Here is a 21,461-nt window from a genome sequence, read left to right as displayed (position 1 = left end):
ATTTTACAGTCTCTGCACTGGCTACCTATTAAGTTCCGTATCAGTTACAAAGTATCATTACTTACCTATAAGGCCCTAAATGGTTTAGCTCCTGCGTACCTAACTAGCCTTCTACCACGCTACAACCCATCATGCACCCTAAGGTCACAAAACGCTGGACTTTTGGTAGTTCCTAGGATAGCAAAGTCCAGAGTAATGATTAATCTACAGGTTATATAGTGCTTTAACACATCCTAAAGTTTGAATGTTCAGAGTTTTTCAGTATAAAAGTAAATCAGGTTTAAATGTCTGATTTGAATTTCTGTGTCTTGCATCAATTATTAAAAATGTTTATGTCATTTTATACCAAAGGAATATGTCTAGAGTGAGGGTCAGAAAGAGGTCTGGTTTTATCCCGATGTTTTTGAGAGGGCGTTTCTGGATGTAGAGGAACATCACTCTCTTTTTATTAAAATACATTGAAATTTCCAATAAAAAATATGTTAAACAATTCAAGTTTGTACAGTCGGATTTTGAGAAATATGATGAAACTTAAATTTAAAATGAAAATATGAAAATTTAATTTAATAATTTGTGTGCAAAATAAAAGACAAAATATGTTTGTAGTTACATATTAACAAGATCATAGTCAGGTATAAAAAAAAATCAAAAAAACATCTAGCTTATATTGTTGTGTTGCTTTTGACCCACCGGTGTGTTACTTCAGAGTCACTGGCCAAAGCAGAAATATATCTCTGTCTACAACATTATCTTTAAAAATTATGTTTTTTTTTTTCTGAAAAACTGTACTATTGCCCCTGCTCACCCCTGGTACAATGTGTTGCTGATTCTTCAAGAGTCACTAAAAACTTATCTGTCCATAAAGCCTATAAAGAATTAGTTTAATATACAGGAATTTACAGTACTTCAGCATGTTATTCTAATTAAATGAGGGTCATTTTATCAGTAAAAGAAATCATGCCTAATAATTAAGCACTCCTGAATATAAGGAGTTGTTCACTTTCAGCCTTTAAGGACAATTTCACTCACCTAAAGGATTATTAGGAACACCATACTAATACTGTGTTTGACCCCCTTTCGCCTTCAGAACTGCCTTAATTCTACGTGGCATTGATTCAACAAGGTGCTGAAAGCACTCTTTAGAAATGTTGGCCCGTATTGATAGAATAGCATCTTGCAGTTGATGGAGATTTGTGGGATGCACATCCAGCGCATGAAGCTCCCGTTCCACCACAACCCAAAGATGCTCTATTTTGGTTGAGATCTGGTGACTGTGGGGGCCATCTTAGTACAATGAACTCATTGTCATGTTCAAGAAACCAATTTGAAATTATTCAAGCTTTGTGACATGGTGCATTATCCTGCTCGAAGTAGCCATCAGAGGATGGGTACATGGTGGTCATAAAGGGATGGACATGGTCAGAAACAATGCTCAGGTAGGCCGTAGCATTTAAACGATGCCCAATTGTCACTAAGGGGCCTAAAGTGTGCCAAGAAAACATCCCCCACACCATTACATCACCACCACCAGCTTGCACAGTGGTAACAAGGCATGATGGATCCATGTTCTCATTCTGTTTACGCCAAATTCTGACTCTACCATCTGAATGTCTCAACAGAAATTCCAGTCTTCAACTATCCAATTTTGGTGAGCTCGTGCAAATTGTAGCCTCTTTTTCCTATTTGTAGTGGAGATGAGTGGTACCCGGTGGGGTCTTCTGCTGTTGTAGCCCATCCGCCTCAAGGTTGTGCTTGGTGTGGCTTCACAAATGCTTTGCCGCATACCTCTGTTGTAACGAGTGGTTATTTCAGTCAAAGTTGCTCTTCTATCAGCTTGAATCAGTCTGCCCATTCTCCTCTGACCTCTAGCATCAACAAGGCATTTTCGCCCACAGGACTGCCGCATACTGGATGTTTTTCCCTTTTCACACCATTCTTTGTAAACCCTAGATGGTTGTTTGTGAAAATCCCAGTAACTGAGCAGATTGTGAAATACTCAGACCGGCTTGTCTGGCACCAACAACCATGCCACGCTCAAAATTGCTTAAATCACCTTTCTCTCCCTTTCTGACATTCAGTTTGGAGTTCAGGAGATTGTCTTGACCAGGACCACACCCCTAAATACATTGAAACAACTGCCATGTGATTGGTAGATTAGATAATTGCATTAATGAGAAATTCCTAATAATCCTTTAAGTGAGTGTATATATCAATCATAAATGATTAAATATCTAGTTATTAAGATTGATGTGATTTGGAATTGGTAAAATGTGCTTTGAAAAAAAAAATCATCAGAATATCTAATTTTCACTATGAAAAAGCATTTTTATTGATTTTATTCATCTAAAAGCATTTGTGAAATATTTTTGCCTGCATTACAGCTTAAACTTCATCTGTAGATTGTGTAAATTGAGATAAATGTCATGTCACAGGATGTCTGTCACAGGTCAGTATCAAATGAGTTTCAAATTATTATTTGCAGCATAAAGAATTATAAGTCCATGTGTATTATTATTTGTTTAGTATATTTTTTGATGTAATTAACATAATTAATAACCTACTTATATATTATAAACAATTATGTTGTCAGAGCCCTACAAACTAATGCAGATTTCATAATCTGTAATGAAAAAACCCAAACAACACATAATTAATGATTCTTTTTTTCTTGTGATTAAAGAGATGTTCTCTCTCTGTCACCCAGCCCATCACCCACCCCCTCCCACTCAACACACACAATCAACACCCACACTCAGTCACCAACAACACACACAGTCAGCCACCAACCCCCCTCCCTTCTTTCACACAGAGAGAGTGGCCTCAGAGTGAGATCAGATGTCTGACAGTTTTTTTTTTATTTTCTGTTATCCATAGAACATTGTAAAGTTGTGAAACTATACGTATTTGCTCAAGTTTTTGGAAGCTGCACCTTAAAAAAAATCTATGGCAATTAATGTTTAGTTTTTTTACTCTTACTCAAAAAATCACCATGGTAAAACTGTTCAAGCTATCCAAAATCCATTTGCAATTTTAGTTCCTTAATGTTTTGGCATCATGTAGACAAAGTTTGGTGTGTATAGTCTTGGGACTTCACACTCATTAGCATCCATTCTGTTTTCAAATCGCTTATCTCCATGCCGTGATCCCTACTCGTTTTGTTGATCTTGTCAATGAGGCTTTGAAGTCAATTCAGTGACTTAGCTATCAGCGTGATGTCGTCCTCAAACCTGAGATTGATAATACCGTATTTTTCAGACTATAAGTCGCATCAGTCCAGAAATACGTCACGATGAGGAAAAAAACATATATAAGTCGCACTGGACTAAGTCGCATTTATTTAGAAACAAGAGAAAACATTACCATCTACAGCTGTGAGGGGGCGCTCTATTTCTTCAGTGTAGACTACAGGAGCACTGAGCAGCATAGAGCGCCCTCTCGCGGCTGTAGACGGTAATGTTTTCTGTTGGTTCATTTCCCTTAGTTCATTTCTCTCGGTTCATGTCAAATTAATTTTTAGAAATAAGTGTCACATGACTATAAGTCGCAGGACCAGCCAAACTATGAAAAAAGTGTGACTTATAGTCCAGAAAATAAGGTAAGTCTACCGTTGACAGCCACGTCATCAACGTTTGGTTGTTTCTCTTTCTCAAGCGGCATTCTCATTATATGCTCCAAGAAAATATTAAAGGGGTGGTGAAATGCACGTTTTCACTCAATATCCTGTTAATCTTGAGTACCTATAGAGTAGTACTGCATCTTTCATAACTCCAAAAAGTCTTTAGTTTTATTATATTTATAAGAGATAGTCTGTACCGTTTTTTCCTGGAAAAGCACGAGCGGCCAGAGGCGTGACGTGTGGGTGGAGCTAAAGAATCACGAGCGCGAGTAAGCATTTGCGTTGAGAGCATCTGGAAACTGTGACATTACCGTGAGGAAAAAAAAACATCATCCAAAACAAACCATGGCTAACAGTCAGATTCAGCCGTATATTTATGATCCAGAATCAGATCCAGAGGCTGAAATTTAACAAGAGCAGCAGCAACGATTACAGCAGGACATTTCTATGTAGTATGTATTGAAACTGTATATATTTGCTTAGCGGTTTTGGAAAATGACTAAGTTCCACTTTATGTCGTCTTTTTTTTATTTATTTTTTTTAAGGTGTACATGTGGAAAGTGCAGTTTGATGACAACATAGCATGTTGTTTACTTGATGTGCTTATTCCCCGATAGCTAAGCTAACAACACAGAGATATTTGAAGCAGTTTTACTCACCGCCTGCGGTTCCAACACACGATCGTGACCCTTTTTCGTTTGGACTGCATTATCCTTAATAAATAAACGATATGCAAATCCGGCGTCAAACTGGACCTTGTTTGTAAAACAAGCATCTTCGAAATGCAGGGAACAAACAAAAACACTTACACAATGTTGATGCTCTGGAAAAATAAACTCCATCCACTGGTCCCTTAATGCTGTTTTTTTTTTTTTGGTAATCTGTGCAGGGTTGTCTTTCCCTGGCAACCAAAAACACACTTCTTTTGTGACATTTGGGTCTCTCACTCTGATCAGTGAATGTCTCTGCTCTGCTCTACGGGAGTGCGCGCTCTGCCGGGAGAAGTGCCCTTAGTACCCATATAAGAAAATTCCACTTCATCTAACGTCACACAGACCCATACTCGAAAAAAAACTTTCCGAAACTTGTGACAAACCGGAAGGAGTATTTTTCGAACAAAAATACTCCTTCAAACGTACAACTTAATTTTTGAAACTTTGTCCATGTTTAGCATGGGAATCCAACTCTTTAACAGTGTAAAAAACTCAGTATGCATGAAATAGCATCCCCCCCCCCCCCCTTTAAAAAGATCGGGAGATAGGATACATCCTTGGCGCACACCCACCTTCTGTCTTAACCAGATTGATTCGGTTGAGCCGATTCGTACCGCACTTGCAGTCTCAGCATACAGGTTCTTGATTAACTCGACTAGCTTTGGATGAATGCCGTAATGATGTAGAATTCACCATAGGCCCTCATGCCAGACTCGATCAAACACTTTCTTAAAATCGATGAACACCAGATACAACTCCTTGTCTTGTAGCGCTAGATGTTTCTCTGCAAGAAGTCATATGGCAAAGATCTGCTCGATAGTTCCTCGCCCGGCTCGAAAGCCTGCTTGTGCTTGTATCTCGATTGTGTTCTTCATTCGACTACGTATGATTTCAAGAATGATCTTGCTTGCATGGCAAATGAGGCTTATTGTTCGGTAGTTTTTGCACTTGGTGGTGTCTCCTTTCTTTCGCCACGTGACTATCAATGACATGGTCCATAGGGGCGGAAATTGACCAGTCATCCATATTCTGCTGCATATCTTGTGCATGGCTTTCACTGACACATTTCCGCCAATCCTAATAAGATCACCTTCAAGTCTGTCGATACCAGGCGCTTTCCTGCTTTTCAATTTCTTGATTGCAGCCCTGACTTCACTTTCCAAGGTGCTCGGAAGCTTCTCATGATGTTAATTTGGCTACAGGTTATTAAGCTTGTCCACATTAATGTTTATGTTGTAGTTGTACAGTTCGCTGCAGTACTCGGTGCAGCTCATCGCACACTCTCTCTCTGTAGTAAAATGTTCTCTGTTCTTGCTTCGAATGATGTTGCTATGCTCTTTTACAGCGACTCCTGTCTTAAGTACTCTCACTTTTTGGAAAAGGGCCCTCGTATCGTTCCGCTTGTTGAGTTGTTCTATCTTATCGCACTGCTTTGTTACCCATTCGACTCGGCTTCTTTCTACCTCTTTCTTTATTTCTCTCGTCAGAGCATTATAACCGGGTTTCTGTGTGAGGACTTTGCTTATGAGCTTCTTTATCTGTCGTCGCTCATCAGCCAGCTCAAGAACTTTGTCGCTAATCCAGATGTTCTTCTTTGGTTTAATGTGTCCGATGATTTGACTTGCGACCTCTTTATAAACTTTGTTTATCTTCTCAAGCGTAGTGTCTAATTCGACTAAGTCTATATTGACAACTTGTTTCCTTGCAAGTGAGAAGATTCTCGATGTTCAGCTTCGGCTTAATTTCTTTTCGCTTCGCTGTACTAAATCAGAGCTTAATTTCAGCCATAAGAAGGTTGTGATCTGAACCTATGCTGGCACTTGGGAAGCTGCGCACATTTCTCACCGTGGTTCTCCATCGCTGGTAGATCAGAATATAGTCGATCATGTACCTTCTGTCTCCCGGGTTCGTGAAACTTACTTTTCGACTATCTTTGTTCTGAAAAAATGTGTTGGTCACGCACATTCCATTGAGTTGACATAATTGAAGTAAGCGTTCACCTTGTACGTTAAGACACCCGTATCCATGTTGGCCGTGGACATTCTTCCATATTTCATCTGTTGTTTTTCCTATGGCAGCATGATGATTTTTTTTTTGATGTCTCGCTTCACAGTTTCGGTAAGCACTTGCTGCATCTGGCTGTAAAACTCTTAAATTTCCTGGTCTTTGTGACTAGTCGTCGATGGTAACGTTGAATCCTTGTCCCGCAATGCGAGCCGTCATGATACGTGACGAGATCGGCTTCCAATCGATCAAGCTTTTGAACACTTCCTTCTCAATAAGCGTGCCCACCCCATACTCATGTTTCTTCTCTCCGCCTGAGAACAACATCTTAAACAACAGCCTAGCTCAAGGGTTTGCTTCTTTGGTTGTCTTTTCATTGGTTTGTGGTTGTTTCTTGGGGGGTTGCTTCACGAGTGTTTCCCCTGTCCTCTCCCGCTATCTGGTCTTCTAGCATGGGTAGGCGCCATTGGCTCTAGTGAGCTCATTTGCCACTTTTGATGGCACTTTTTTTTGTCACTTTTTTCCTCCATCAAGGCTACTACCACACCCCGCTCACAAATAGTGAGTTGGTCCGGTTATCCCATTGGAGATCGGATAATTAAATAGCTTAACCAAAACACAGTAAACAAGAAGGAACAAATATGGTGCTAAAACAGTAACATGAATATTGTTCATATGTTCAGTCTATTCAGTGTTGCATTAGGTGCAAGTGTGTGGCCCTATATTCTACATTTGACTTGCTGTTTTCCATTTTTATTTGGCACCAGCTGCAGTAGTTAAAGTTGTTTTATATTATATCCCACCCCCCAAGTCGTGGCCCAATGGTTAGAGGGTTCGACTCCCAATCGAAGGGTTGTGAGTTCGAGTATCGGGCCCTACGGAATTGTGGGTGGGGGGAGTGCATGAACAGCTCTCTCTCCACTTTCAATACCACGACTTAGGTGCCCTTGAGCAAGGCATCGAACCCCCAACTGCTCCCCGGGCGCCGCAGCATAAATGGCTGCCCACTGCTCCGGGTGTGTGCTCACAGTGTGTGTGTGTGTGTTCACTGCTCTGTGTATGTGCATTTCGGATGGGTTAAATGCAGAGCACAAATTCTGAGTATGGGTCACCATACTTGGCTGAATGTCACTTTCACTTTTTTTTTCACTTTCACTTCCAAGGTATCGTTAAGCTAAGGTATACACCCCCCCCCCCCCCCCCCCCCCGCCAGCTATCATTTAAGAGACTGTGTTCAACCCCATGCTGAAGGAGTGTGGTGGGATGCAAGGTCTGTATTGACACAATGGATGGAGATCTCAAGACAGTCCCCTAAATGCAGGCCTATCCAAAGTTCTTGTAGTCACTGAGTTTTGTGTAACAGTATGCATTTCCCTATTTCCTGCAGTAACATCCAATGTTCTAATGTTCTTGAAGTCACTAAGAGTTTTATGTAATTCTGTGTAGAACAGTTTGCAGTTTTGTTTGCATGTTTTATAAGGATTAAATTAAATTTTTACAGATTACATTTTCCATTGTACTTACTGAGTTCAGCTCCAACCAGTTCCAACCACATTGCTTGGACATTGCTACTGATCCTGATAACCTTGCTTAGCTTAGGTGTGTTTTTTGGGGCAGCTAAACTTTGCAGGACACTGGCCCTCCAGGTGCAGGACTGGGCTGACACTAGCTCTTTACATTCATTGCATTCATTTTTCAACACCTAGAACATGTTAAAATATACAGCTCATGACAAATAAAAGTTCCAGATGGACAAACATTAAATGCATAAAACATTGTGAATAAACAATATATTAAAATAAATTTGGATGTAGGTTGAAAAAGCCAAAATGCGAACTTTTAACCTGCGAAATGCGAACTTTTTTTTTATTTTTATTTTTTTACTTTTAACCAGCACCCTCCATTATGAGACTCACAGCTGAAAGTGCCCTACCTAACTTACAATTTTAACAGTTCCTTTGTATATAATACCACCATATAATTTTGGTGTCTTTGAAAAGAAGACCCTTTGGGCTTTTCATTTTTATCAACCAGATTTGATAATTCTCAAAAATATTAAAAGTTATAGACGCTGAAGTGCCTTGAAATGTTTTTTTTTTTACCACACTGATTTTTGTTATTTTTTTTATTTTTATTGTTAATCCATCTAATCTAGAAAAGTAATGGATTGAAAGTCTCATGAGTTTATATTTCAAATCTGAAGAAGATATCATGAAAAATTAGATTCCTGCAAATATTTTTCTGAGACTATGTCTAGACCCCCTCACCCCTCAAAAATAAAAAAATATTTACCAACTGTATTGAAGGCTTCTACAAAATATTTTAGTCATTAAACATACCACTGCATATTTTTTTTTTTTCAAGTGTAAAACACTAGACAGAAACGTGATTTATTTGAGCACTAGAAAAATACAATAAGAATAATTTGAGTAAGGAAAGTAAACAAATAAAATAAAAAAGATTTAACTTTGTATGCCAATTACAGAACATCCTGAGATTGCTAGAAATGCAGCATTTACAATGAATTACAATTAAAATGTGTGCTAATGTGCTGATGACCAGTTATAGGGATGGTAATAATACAAATGCGCCATAAAGTCAATAAACTACTCTCTAATCATATAGATGACGTTCATCTATAGCCATGAAATCCGTGATTACACAGTAATAACAAGCTGATTTGCATTCAAACAGATGGTAATCATGCAGAGACAGGCCAATTCAACATAAAACACACTCATACATATATGAAAACTGTTGAAAAATAAAACAAAGAAAAAGGTGATCGCTAAGTTCTGCCTCCATCAGATGACAGGTGCGTCAGAGTGCGCATCACGAGCCGTCACGGGAGAGCGCCAAAATTCAAATAAACTATCTTTCATCTATCTTTCATTTTTTTTTGGTGGATCGTCTTATTCTGTTTGTGACACTGTACGCTGAAAAACCATGCCATTTTTTACTACCAAGACGCAGTTTCTGAGCATGAATTATTCCATAACGGACACAACAATACTGTCCCTGAAGAACTGAAATGTAAACAAAGGAATTATCATCCATCCATTATAACTTTGTTGACCTAAACATGCTCCATGAGATGTCGTTCAGTGGACCCTTACCTTCCTAACTAAACCAGGATTTACAGCTGTGGATGTGTTTATTCTTTATAAGCTTTTCATTGAAAAAAAGCAATCCGTCATCGATGCTTGAGGCTTAGATCTTTATAATGGTATATAGTTTGTCAAGATTAAATTTGTCCTGTTTCATTTAATCTACGTATTCGTAAACATTGACATGTGAAAGTTGAGGGGTGTTGAGGACATGGGCGTCAGGGTGCAGGCTAACAGGTTAAGTAGTTATACAGCTTGAAGTCTGAGGTTTATTCTTGTACACAGATATGGCATATTCATGGCAGGACACATGAAATTCATGCATTTATTTGTCATTTATGTTAACAGAAAAAGAGTAGACTGGATTTTTTTAAAACCTGTCGCCCCCTCTAGTGGAAATTAAGTATTAAGGCCTTCATTGCTCAGATAACAAAAGTAAACAGGATTTTTTGGGAAGGTAAGTCTGACCAGTTATACAGCAATGCGAGTCAGACGAGTCTGAAGGTCTGAGCTGAATATGTCTGAGTATGTCTCAAACACCGTTGGGCCTCACGCGGCTGATGACTTCCAGCTGTGACGATCAGCCCATGATGTGTGCGTGAAGGTGTACCTTGTCCGTTTCCAGGGCAATGCTGATATAAGCTCGGGATGCTCGTTCTTTTTCCATGGTCACATAATTTATCTCGACTGGGGACAGATTTTTGCTAATAAATAACATGGAATGTTCTTCCTGGACTTGAGACAGAACAGCTTCCAATCCTGTTTCGGAAGCATCCGTTTGCAGCAGGAAGAGACAGCCGAAGTCCTGGGCATGTAGGACCAGTTCAGAAGTTAGCACCCACTTCACACCCCCTGGAAGGCCTCTTCCACATCAGAGTTCCAGGTAATTCATTCTGGCTCCCTTCCTGGTCAGGTCTGTCAAGGGGTGGCTAGAGAGGAGAAGTTAGGGATGAAGCAGCGATAATACCCCGCCAACCACAAAAAAAAAGCTTGTACCTGAGTCTTTGTGCTGGGTCTCGGGATGGCGTTCACTGCCTCCACTTTCTTCTCCTGGGGTTTTATGAGACAGCGTCCCACCCGAAAGCCAAGGTACTTCACCTCGAAGAGTGCTAGATGACAATTGCGAGGGTTGGAGGTGAGTCCAGCTCTCTGAAGCTCCATTAGCACACCCTGCAGATGGTTAAGGTTGTCATCCCAACGTTCTGAGTGGATCACCACGTCACCCATATAGGCAGCGGCATATTGTTGATGCCCCCATAACAGGATATCCATCAAATGATGGAAAGTGGCTGCACGGTGGTTCTATCACCCCTAACTTCAACATCTGCTGGATTTCTGTCTCAATAGCCTGCCAACACGCTTAAGGGATCTGATAGGGCCTTTGCTTAGGGGGAAGTCGTGGCCTAATGGTTAGAGGGTTGGACTCCCAATCAAAGGGTTGTGAGTTCTAGTCTCGGGCCGGACGGAATTGTGGGTGGGGGTAGTGCATGAACAGCTCTCTCTCCACCTTCAATACCACGACTTAGGTGCCCTTGAGCAAGGCATCGAACTCCCAACTGCTCCCCGGGCGCCGCAGCATAAATGGCTGCCCACTGCTCTGGGTGTGTGCTCACAGTGTGTGTGTGTGTGTTCACTGCTCTGTGTGTGTGCATTTCGGATGGGTTAAATGCAGAACACAAATTCTGAGTATGGGTCACCATACTTGGGGGTGTTCTGATGTCATGATGGAGTACCTGGGTCTTCTGACCGATCAGGTGTTGTTGCTCGGTTTTCTGGGCAGCTGACAGGTGGGGGTTCACGTCAACAACTACGGTTTCCGTGTTGGTTTCGGTTTTCGAGCGGGGCATCACCAAAATCCATTTTTCCTTCCCCCTTTGCTGGGCAACACAGTGTAGCAGGCAGTTCTCAAGAATAAAGTGTGGGAGAGGATGGGGTCTGAGTCCACTTTCCCTCCATAGAACGCACCTGCATCCAGCAATGCTTAAGCAGGTCATCTTCATGCTGAACAAGCCCAATCTCATTACCTGATGGAAGACATCATATTATAGGTTAGAGTTATGGGAAGGGGACTCACCATCTATTCCACTGTCTGAGGCTAGGAGGACGGGGTGTCGACGAGACCTTTTCATCAGACGCCATGCTCGGTGGTTCCCTTTTTGGCTGGCAGGTTGCGTGGCAGTGGTTAACAGACAGTCAAAGCCTGGCCAGTCTCTTCCCAGGAGGACGGGCACTGGAAGGTCCTTCATCACTCCGAATTTGATAGGCCAGGACCCTGGGGCGGTGGAGATCGTCATGCGGCAAGCTGGCACCTGTTGTGTGTCCCCATGCACGCACGTAATCGGAAGAATAGCCTTCTTTTCGCTGTAGCGCGGAAGGAGGTGAGCTTAGATAAGGCTGACTGAGCTTCCCAAGTTCAGTAGAGCCGGAAACAGCCGACCATTGACCTTCACATGACTTCTGATGTCCCGCCAGCAGATCCCGATGTACAATGCAACATGCCAGCCTGTTAAGAGGTTCTGAAAAGAATGACTAGGCCCTTTTCTACAAAACTCAACCCCTCACAATTTCCAAAAAGCATGTTTCTCAAAGAATTCTGGGAAAGCATTTTTCAATGCTCATTGAGCCCAAATGCATTGCAAAGGGCATGCAATGGCTCAGAGCACGTGAAATATATCAAACATCCTTTCACTGATGAGTATGATCTGAGATATGCCAATAATGTCTACAAGGCTGTGTATGCAACAGCTTATGTACTGCATAATCTATTGTATTGTAATCATCAAAAATGTCCATTTGCTAATGTCACCTGTGCTCAACCTACTACAATACAACCATAGCAGGTCAAATAAATTCTATATAGAAAATATAAATATCTAACTTTAAATATATGTAGATATGAAAGTAAACTAAATGATGCAAAGAAAAGATTATTGTGATTATTATTACTATTATTATTATTATTATTATTTTTAGATTTTACATTATATGCAGACTGTGAATTTCACCATGAATGGGGGAGAAACAGTATTTTCGATAGAAAAGTTGACTCCCCTGCAAGATTCGAACTGGTAAACTTACAAAAAGTCACAATAGGCACAATGTAAGTAGCGACTATTGGCAACTATGATGCAATTCAGCCTTTTGGGCAACAGTTTACTGTGAACAATGTCAACATCATCTGGGGAGGAGGCCTAAGGATTGTAAGACTCTCTTTTCAGATTGACTTTCCAATCAAAACAAAATCCCCAAGTGCACATGTGATGCAGCAATGCACCATAATGGCACAGACAAACATGTGTAAACATGCAAAACATATTAAACAGCATATTATTTTTATGATGTTGTTCAAGAGATTTCCCTGGTGTGTGGCAGGTGCCTGTGTCTGTGTGTAGTGAGAGCTGTCCCCTAGGCACTAGGAAAGCAGTACAGAAAGGAAGGCCCATCTGCTGTTTTGATTGTATCCCATGCCCTCCAGAGGAGAAATAAGTAAAACATCAGGTAATGCTTGTTTAATTGGTCTTTTAACTCTTGCAATTCATTGAAAAAGGATCAAATGGAAACATTTAACAAGTTTTTAATCTAAATGATCATGAAACTGTCCTCAGAACATAACTTAAAGCACTTGTATAAAGGAGTAGTGAATGATAAGCTATATGATCAGTTAGTATATATATATATACACAGTGGGGCTCGAAAGTTTGGGCACCCCTTGCAGAATCTGTGAAAATATGAGTAATTTTCAAAAAATAAGAAAGATCATACTAAATTCATGTTATATTTTATTTAGTACTGTCTTGAGTAAGGTAAGATATTGTACATAAAAGATATTAACATTTAGTCCACAAGACAAAAAAAATTCTGAAATTATTAAAATAACCCCACTCAAAAGTTTGGGAACCCTTGGTTCTTAATACTGTGTTCTGTTACGTGATGATCCTCGACTGTCTTTCTGTTTTGTGATGGTTGTGCATGAGTCCCTTGTTTGTTCTGAACAGTTAAACTGAGCAGCGTTCTTCAGAAAAATCTTTAAGGTCCTGCAGATTCTTCAGTTTTCCAGCATCTTTGCATATTTGACCCCTTTCCAGCAGTGACTTTATGATTTTGAGATGCATCTTTTCACACTGAGGACATTTGAGAGACTCAAACACAACTATTTAAAAAGATTCAAACATTCACTGATGCTCCAGAATAAAACAAAATGCATTAAGAAAACTTTTGAACATGATGAAGATGGCCAAATTTGTCTTATTTTGTTGAAATATAATTTTTTTCCATTTAGTTCTATCCTTCGTTAGCAACAGAAGATACTTGTATGTTTCCTGGTACACAAATTAAGTACAATGTACCTTGATCTTCAAATTCCAAAAGTTTTCACCCCCAGCTCTTAATGCATGAGAAGGACCTGTATGTGTATATATATATATATATATATATATATATATATATATATATATATATATATATATTAGGGCCGGGACTTGATTAAAAAAATTTATCTAATTAATTAGAGGCTTTGTAATGAATTAATAGAAATTAATCGCATTTTAATCGCATATAAATATTTGATCTGAAAACAGTGCGAAGTAATTTTTTTTTCACATGGATTTATAGTATACCATTGAATAATGACTGAATACATAAGCTTAAGCAACAAAATATTGTTTATTTTTGTTCAACCAAGTCTAGCAGACCAGTGCAATTTTTACCATTAAGTGTAGCAATAGCATATTTAGAAACAATTTAGAAATAGTACATTTCAGAAATTCAGGTAGCTTATAGGCGCTGGAACCTTCTGTAAAGTGTTTTTTAAGTAATACACAATACTGTCAATTACATTCAGAACATTGGAAGCCCTGACTATTAGAAAACATCTCTCTGTTGCTTCAGAGGCCATAACATACTAAGTCCAACTCTCAATAACCTTGGCTAAAACAATAAAGAGTTTAACATAAACTGCCAGTTGCACCAACAAAATAATACATAGTTCAACATAAAGTGTAAAGTCCACGCTAGCTGCTATTTGTTTTGCGTTGAGGTGATACTTGAGGTTCGATCATGTGCTGCGGTGATATGCGAACGCTAGTTGGTGCTTCAGTATAATCGGTCCGCCGAAACTCATCCAGTGAGAAACGTTCTGCGGTGCAAAAATAAGTTATTAAAAAGGCGGCAAATTTTTTTCTGTTATTTTTTGTGTAATTGCTTAAACTGGATGGTAACGGATTACATGTAAAATGGATTACGTAATCAGATTACAAAACTCAAGTACTTGTAATTAGAGTAAACTACTTTTTAAAATACTCGTAATCAGACTACAGTTACTTTTTTATGGATTACATGATTACATATTATTTACACAATGGTAAGAAGTCGTTCACAAATCATTGATTCTCCTAATTTATTTATTTTTTTATACGTTTATATTTTTTCCTAATAAACCTGCCGCTTATATACGTTCGTGAATCTTCGAGTTTTTCCCGCGGAGACGGGGAGGGGGATCAGAATCACCCTCAGAAGAATATGGAGGGGAACGCAGCCTTTAATCACTGGATGTTCAGACATCATTTAATTTTTTTTTTTTTTTAAGACATGGCAAAATGTCACTATTCAGTGTAAACTCTGCCCACCATGGATTAATTTGCTGTCAATGGAAATCTTTGACCTACCAAAGTTATTGCTGGGAATTTCATGTCCTTTAATATATTTTTGTAATGTTGATATTTCTTCATTGTTACTGGGTGATTCTTCAATTGGGGGCTATTTTGCCATCTTACATGTTGATGAATGAAATTTGGTTGAATTTTGTTAGAATTATGTCAAGACAATGTTTACATGCTTTGATGTAAAGATATAATAATGGCCACGCCTGAGCTTAAATATAATTTGAGTATTTTATATCTATTTGCCAACTGGCACTGCAAAATGTCATTCCCATCACAACATCAAAAAGTCTCATAATGCAAAGAATGTATCAAGGAGATCATTTAAACTCATTTATCTTGCAAACATTGTTAACCTTCAACAATACGTATAAAAAACAAAATGTTTCCATTCAGCGAATTACATATATTTTCTTGTTCTTACCATCAAAATGTGTTATTCTGTGTTCATCAAAGCACACTTTTGTTTAATTTCTGGAAAATTAATTTTAGATGTTTTTTCTTTGAATAGGTGGATGAGTATTTCATTAGGCTTTTCATGCAGCACCTCAAGATTGAACATAAAACAGTTTTAAATGTATGTTTGCTGTAAATTAAGCAATGTGGGGGTAATGACATACTGTTCTGGTAATGACATAGTGTTTTGGTAATGACATAAACGAAAAGCGCACTGATACATAAAGCAAATTTAAAGGCTTAAATAATGACTTATGGTGAGTGTTGTTGAAAGAAATGGACAGATGTGAGGAGATATATAAATATGACACAACCATCAACTTGAACATGTTTATTTCAATCATGAAAAAACCATACACTATTTTCTAGAGAATCAATTGTCACAATGGGATAAAACAGCATAAACATATCCTTCATAAATATTTCATAACTATGACTATTACCATTAGGTGAAATATTATATGTTTAGGTTAAAACTCATAAAAGTTGCATTGGGTCAAAAGTAACAATGCATAATGAACCTTGATGTTTGCTTTCAGACATGTATTTGAACATTCAAAACATGAATTAGAGATGATAAAGGGAGATGGATGGGATGTGGAGAGAAAGAGATACTGGGCCCTATTTTAAATGACAGGCATAGTGTAGTCACTCAATGAGCAAAGTGTCCTGAAGATTAACTCCAGCCATGCCATTGTGTGTCATGTGGGAGTATTGTGGTGACCCAATGTTTTTGCTTAGGATCTTACTCATGGTATTAAAATAAGATAATTTAATTTCATAAAGAATTGTCTTTGTTATAAAATTAGGTTTTATTTAGAATTTAGACTTTGCACTTTTCCTGCAATTTAAATTAGGGCCCACTGACAGAAAAAGAGGTAGCAAAAAAGTTGAGGGAGAGAGCACACTAGTTGACCTAACATGAATATCCAGAACTCCAAGAACTATATCTCCATAACTATATCTCCAAGGACCACCCTCTTGACAGATCTCTTATCAGTGGGAGAACAATTTCTCCCAGACATCTACTGGCAGCATCATATGCCTCCGGACAAGTTCGAATGGACAAGTAACCTGAACAAAATTTTAATAACAAAAAATAACTAGGGCATCACCGAAACTGTGAAGAGAATGATTCTGATTTTATTACTTTCAGTGTAAACGGTGACTAATAACAGATAATGTATTGATAGTATCAAGGTCGCGTCAGTTGAGGCTCGTGCAGTCTGTGTGACTCGCGGAGAAATTAAAACTATAAGAACAGCACACAAAAAAGAAACAAACATTGTGATACAAAAAAAAAATATATATATTCTGTATAATATGTGCAACATCACACGACCAGGAGTGATGTTTTTCCGACTTTCAGCTCGATTGCAAATGTGATATTGATTTTATACATCAGTTAAATAAACAAGTAATATTAACTGATTTACATTTAAGAGACATTGTGGATTTTAACTTCATTTAAAAAAATAATAATAATTCTAAGCAAAGCCAAAGCAGAACGGTCGCGGATCTCCGAGCTAAATGATTCATTTTTAAATGAGTCAATGATTCAGTGAGCCATTTATAAAACTATTACCTCCTTCATTTATTGAATGAATCAGCCGTTTGAATTAATCGGTTGAATCAGTGATTCACTCATTAAGACAGTGACTTGTCACCCCCTACTGGAGGTTTAATATCATATTTAAAAATATCATTGCATTTTTCCAACATTTCATATTTTGTGTCACGTTAGTGTTATAGAAAACACGGTGATAGAACCAAATGCAGGCAAGTCGTTTATTGGGGGAAAATCCAAAAGGGGAAACAGTCCAGGCAGAGGTCAAAACCAAACATAATCCAAAGCAGACATAAACAGGACATGAACACAGGGCAAGACAAAGCAAGGCAAGACGAGAGTTGACGGACATGAATAATACGTAACATTAAACAAGGACTCCGTAACACAGACTAAGACAGACTGGGTATTTATACACAGAAGGATAATGAGGAAACAGGAGACAGGTGGGGAAACAATCAATTACACAACAAGGAGGAAGGTGACCAAATAAGGGAACAGGAAGTGATCTGGTGACAGACACCGTGAGAAAGGAGGACTTCTAGTGGAAGAGACATATACCGCCTCGGCCTCTGGAACAGCCTCGGGCACCGCCTCAGTAACTGCATTGGGAACAGCCTCGGGCACCGCCTCGGCCTCCGGAACAGGATCGGGCACCGCCTCGGCCTCTGGAACAGCAACGGGCACTGCTTCGCCATCGGGCACCACCTCGGCCTCCGGAACAGGATCGGGCACCGCCTCGGCCTCTGGAACAGCAACGGGCACTGCCTCGACATCGGGCACCGCCTCGGCCTTCGGAACAGCATTGGGCACCGCCTCGGCCTTCGGAACAGCATCGGGCACCGCCTCGGCCTCCGGAACAGCATCGGGCACTGCCTCGGCCTCTGGAACAGCATCGGGCACCGCCTCGGGAACTGCATCGGGAACGGCCTCGGGCACTGCCTCGGGAACGTCCCCCAGGCTTTGAGAAACGGTAGAAGTCTGTATCCTCGCCCTCCGCCCTCTACGATGGCGAGTCGGTGGCCCTGGCGCCTCAGACGTTGAGTCGGCCATCTTGGGCTGTGGCGCTAGGCTGGCGGCCATCTTGGGCTGTGGCGCTGGACCGGTGGCCAATTTGGGCATTGGCCCTGGGTTAGCGGCCATCTTGTGCTGTGGCGCCGGACTGACGGCCATTTTGTGCTGTGGCGCTAGACTGACGGCCATCTTGGGCTGTGGCGCTGGGCTGGTGGCCATCTTGTGCTGTGGCGCTGGGCTGGCAGCCATCTTGTGCTGAGGCGCTGGGCTGGCGGCCAACTTGTGCTGTGGCGCTGGTTTAGCGGCCATCTTGGGTTTAATCTCTTTTTTAGATTAAATATTTTACCTAGTAGTGATATTGCTGTGAATTTCATGTTTCTCAATATTGGTTTTCAAAATGTACTTAATTATAAGTAAATATGCTTTAAAATCATAAGATGTGATTTTTTTTCCCAGTGTTACTAGCAAACTCTAACAGCAAGGTAAATTAGTGTTAGTATTTTCTAAGTATTAACTGTCCATATATTGCACTTGACAAATAAGATATTGTGGCTTTTTTGCTGAATATTTTATATATTTAAATATATTTATATATATAAGTACAAGATTAGGCTAACTGAATATATGTGATATCAAATAAGGGTTAGCTCAAATGTAATCTAAATGTAATCCAAAATTAATCAGATTACGTTACCAAAAATGTTAATCTAAGAGATTATATTACTGATTACAATTTTTTTCATGTAATCTGTAATCAGTAACTGATTACAATTCATAAGTAATCTACCCAGCTCTGTATATATAGTACAGACCAAAAGTTTGGACACACCTTCTCATTCAAAGAGTTTTCTTTATTTTCATGAATATGAAAATTGTAGAGTCACACTGAAGGCATCAAGGGCTATTTGACCAAGAAGGAGAGTGATGGGGTGCTGCGCCTGATGACCTGGCCTCCACAGTCACCGAACCTGAACCCAATTGAGATGGTTTAGGGGTGAGCTGGACTGCAGACAGAAGGCAAAAGGGCCAACAAGTGCTAAGCATCTCTCGGGGACTAAGAAGACTGTTGTAAGACCATATCAGGTGACTACCTCTTGAAGCTCATCAAGAGAATGCCAAGAGTGTGCAAAGCAGTAATCAAAGCAAAAGGTGGCTACTTTGAAGAACCTAGAATATGACATATTTTCAGTTGTTTCACATTTTTTTGTTATGTATGTAATTCCATATATAATTCCACATCTGTTAATTCATAGTTTTGATGCCTTCAGTGTGAATCTACAATTTTCAAAGTCATGAAAATAAAGAAAGCTCTTTGAATGAGAAGGTGTGTCCAAACTTTTGGTCTGTATTGTATATATATCACTGTCGGGGGGAACTCCTATGTCCACATTTTGTAAATTTCATATTTTTCACAAATCCATGCTTTTGGTCAGTCCCCACGTGGGTATGTTAATTTGACAAATTATTAACCAATCTAAAGTCTTAAAAATAGTTTGAGAGCAGATCTCGTAACTACATTGGACACTTCAACTGTCTGGACACTTCAACCTCTTCTTCACACCGCCGGAGCTTCGCAGCATAATCAAGATGAGAATCGCAACAAATCCTCGTCGAGCAGCACGTCCTCTGAGGTAAATATCCTCAAAACAATGTTTATTCATGGTTCAGTTATATGAATGATATAATAATAGTTTATGTTTATTATATATAACAGTTTTATCTTGAAGTAATGGTAGTGCTGAGGTGTCATGTATTGTTTCTGAGGATGCTAGATTTTTCTTTCTGCTAGGTCTAGCATTGGACGGTAGCTATCTTGTTGACTGAAATCTTCCATGTTTTTGTTTCTGACGAGGATAATGAATTAAATGCACAAAAATAGCATGCTGTTGACCAAGTTAGCCACTATGCATTGTTTTTTTGTCATGTTTGGTGAGATAGCTTAAAAAAATTCTTGACCACCGCTATTTCTGGCGCTCGTATGCCGATCTGAACTTAGCGCAAGACAATCCACTGCAATGCAGACTAAACCTTGTGCATTGCAGATAAAACAGGATTGTATCTTACAATGTCAAGGCATGCAATCATGTTCAACAAGTAGCTGCCTTTGCCATGTTGTTTATCACTTTAAGCAAGCTAGCTGGCTTCTTGCCTCGTTATCATACGTAAACATGCTGTATAATTTAGGGAAATGATCATTTGACTTTCATTAATTTTTTTTTTTTTTGCAGCAACCTTGTCTGTGTCAGATGCGGCCTCTATTCAGACCACCTGAAGATCAAAGAGCTGAAATCCAAACACCTCCAAGACCTGAAGGAAGTCATCCCAAAAGACTTAACAGATTTTAAGACAATTTGCTTCACTAGCTTAAAGGGATAGTTCACCCAAAAAGGAAAATTATGTAATTAATGACTCACCCTAATGTCGTTCCAACCCCGTAAGAGCCCGTAAGACCTCCGTTCATCTTCGGAACACAGTATTTTAGATTTAGTCCGAGAGCTTTCTGTCCCTCCATTGAAAGTGTGTGTACGGTATACTGTCCATGTCCAGAAAGGTAATAAAAACATCTTCAAAGTAGTCCATGTGACATCAGAGGGTCAGTTAGAATTTGCTGAAGCATCGAAAATAAATTTAGGTCCAAAAATAACAAAAACTATGACTTTATTCAGCATTGTCTGCTCTTGTGGGTCTGTTCTTTGCGCGTTCATTGCAATATAGTGATATCTGGTTCGCAAACGAATCACTCAATGTAACTGGATCTTCTTGAACCAGTTCACCAAATCAAACTGAATTGTTTGAAATGGTTCGCGTCTCCAATAAGCATTAATCCACAAATGACTTAAGCTGTTAACTTTTTCAATGTGGTTAACACTCCCTCCGAGTTAAAACAAACCAATATCCTGGAGTAATTAATTTACTCAAACAGTACACTGACTGAACTGCTGTGAAGAGAGAACTGAAGATGAACACCAAGCCAAGCCAGATAACGAATGAAAGATTGACTCGTTATCTTAAACTGTGTTCCGAAGATGAACGGGGGTCTTACGGGTTTGGAACGACATGAGGGTATATGAGTCATAAATTACATAATTTTCCTTTTTGGGTGAACTAACCTTTTAATATAGGATGCAGTATTAACACAGTCAATATGATGACAATGTTATCTGTGTTACACTATGATATCAGTTATTAATGTATTTCAAATATCTACTTAATACTAGGCTTATTATGCATGTGCATTGAAGTTTTAAAATGTATCTAATATAATACTTGAATTAAATTGGATGTTTTGGATACCACCATTAAATTGTTTTTATTATTATTTTAATG

General features: G+C 39.3%; 1 pseudogene; it reads left to right on the top strand.

The window, feature by feature from the left end:
- The first annotated feature begins 11,965 nt into the window (after positions 1-11,965).
- Positions 11,966-12,926, top strand: LOC127934125 (extracellular calcium-sensing receptor-like; annotated as a pseudogene).
- The last annotated feature ends 8,535 nt before the right edge of the window (positions 12,927-21,461 follow it).

This window comes from Carassius gibelio, chromosome A18 (genome assembly GCF_023724105.1).
Source record: "Carassius gibelio isolate Cgi1373 ecotype wild population from Czech Republic chromosome A18, carGib1.2-hapl.c, whole genome shotgun sequence".
Taxonomy (NCBI): domain Eukaryota; kingdom Metazoa; phylum Chordata; class Actinopteri; order Cypriniformes; family Cyprinidae; genus Carassius; species Carassius gibelio.
Note: the sequence above shows the minus strand (reverse complement) of the source record. Positions and strands in the feature narration are given on the sequence as shown.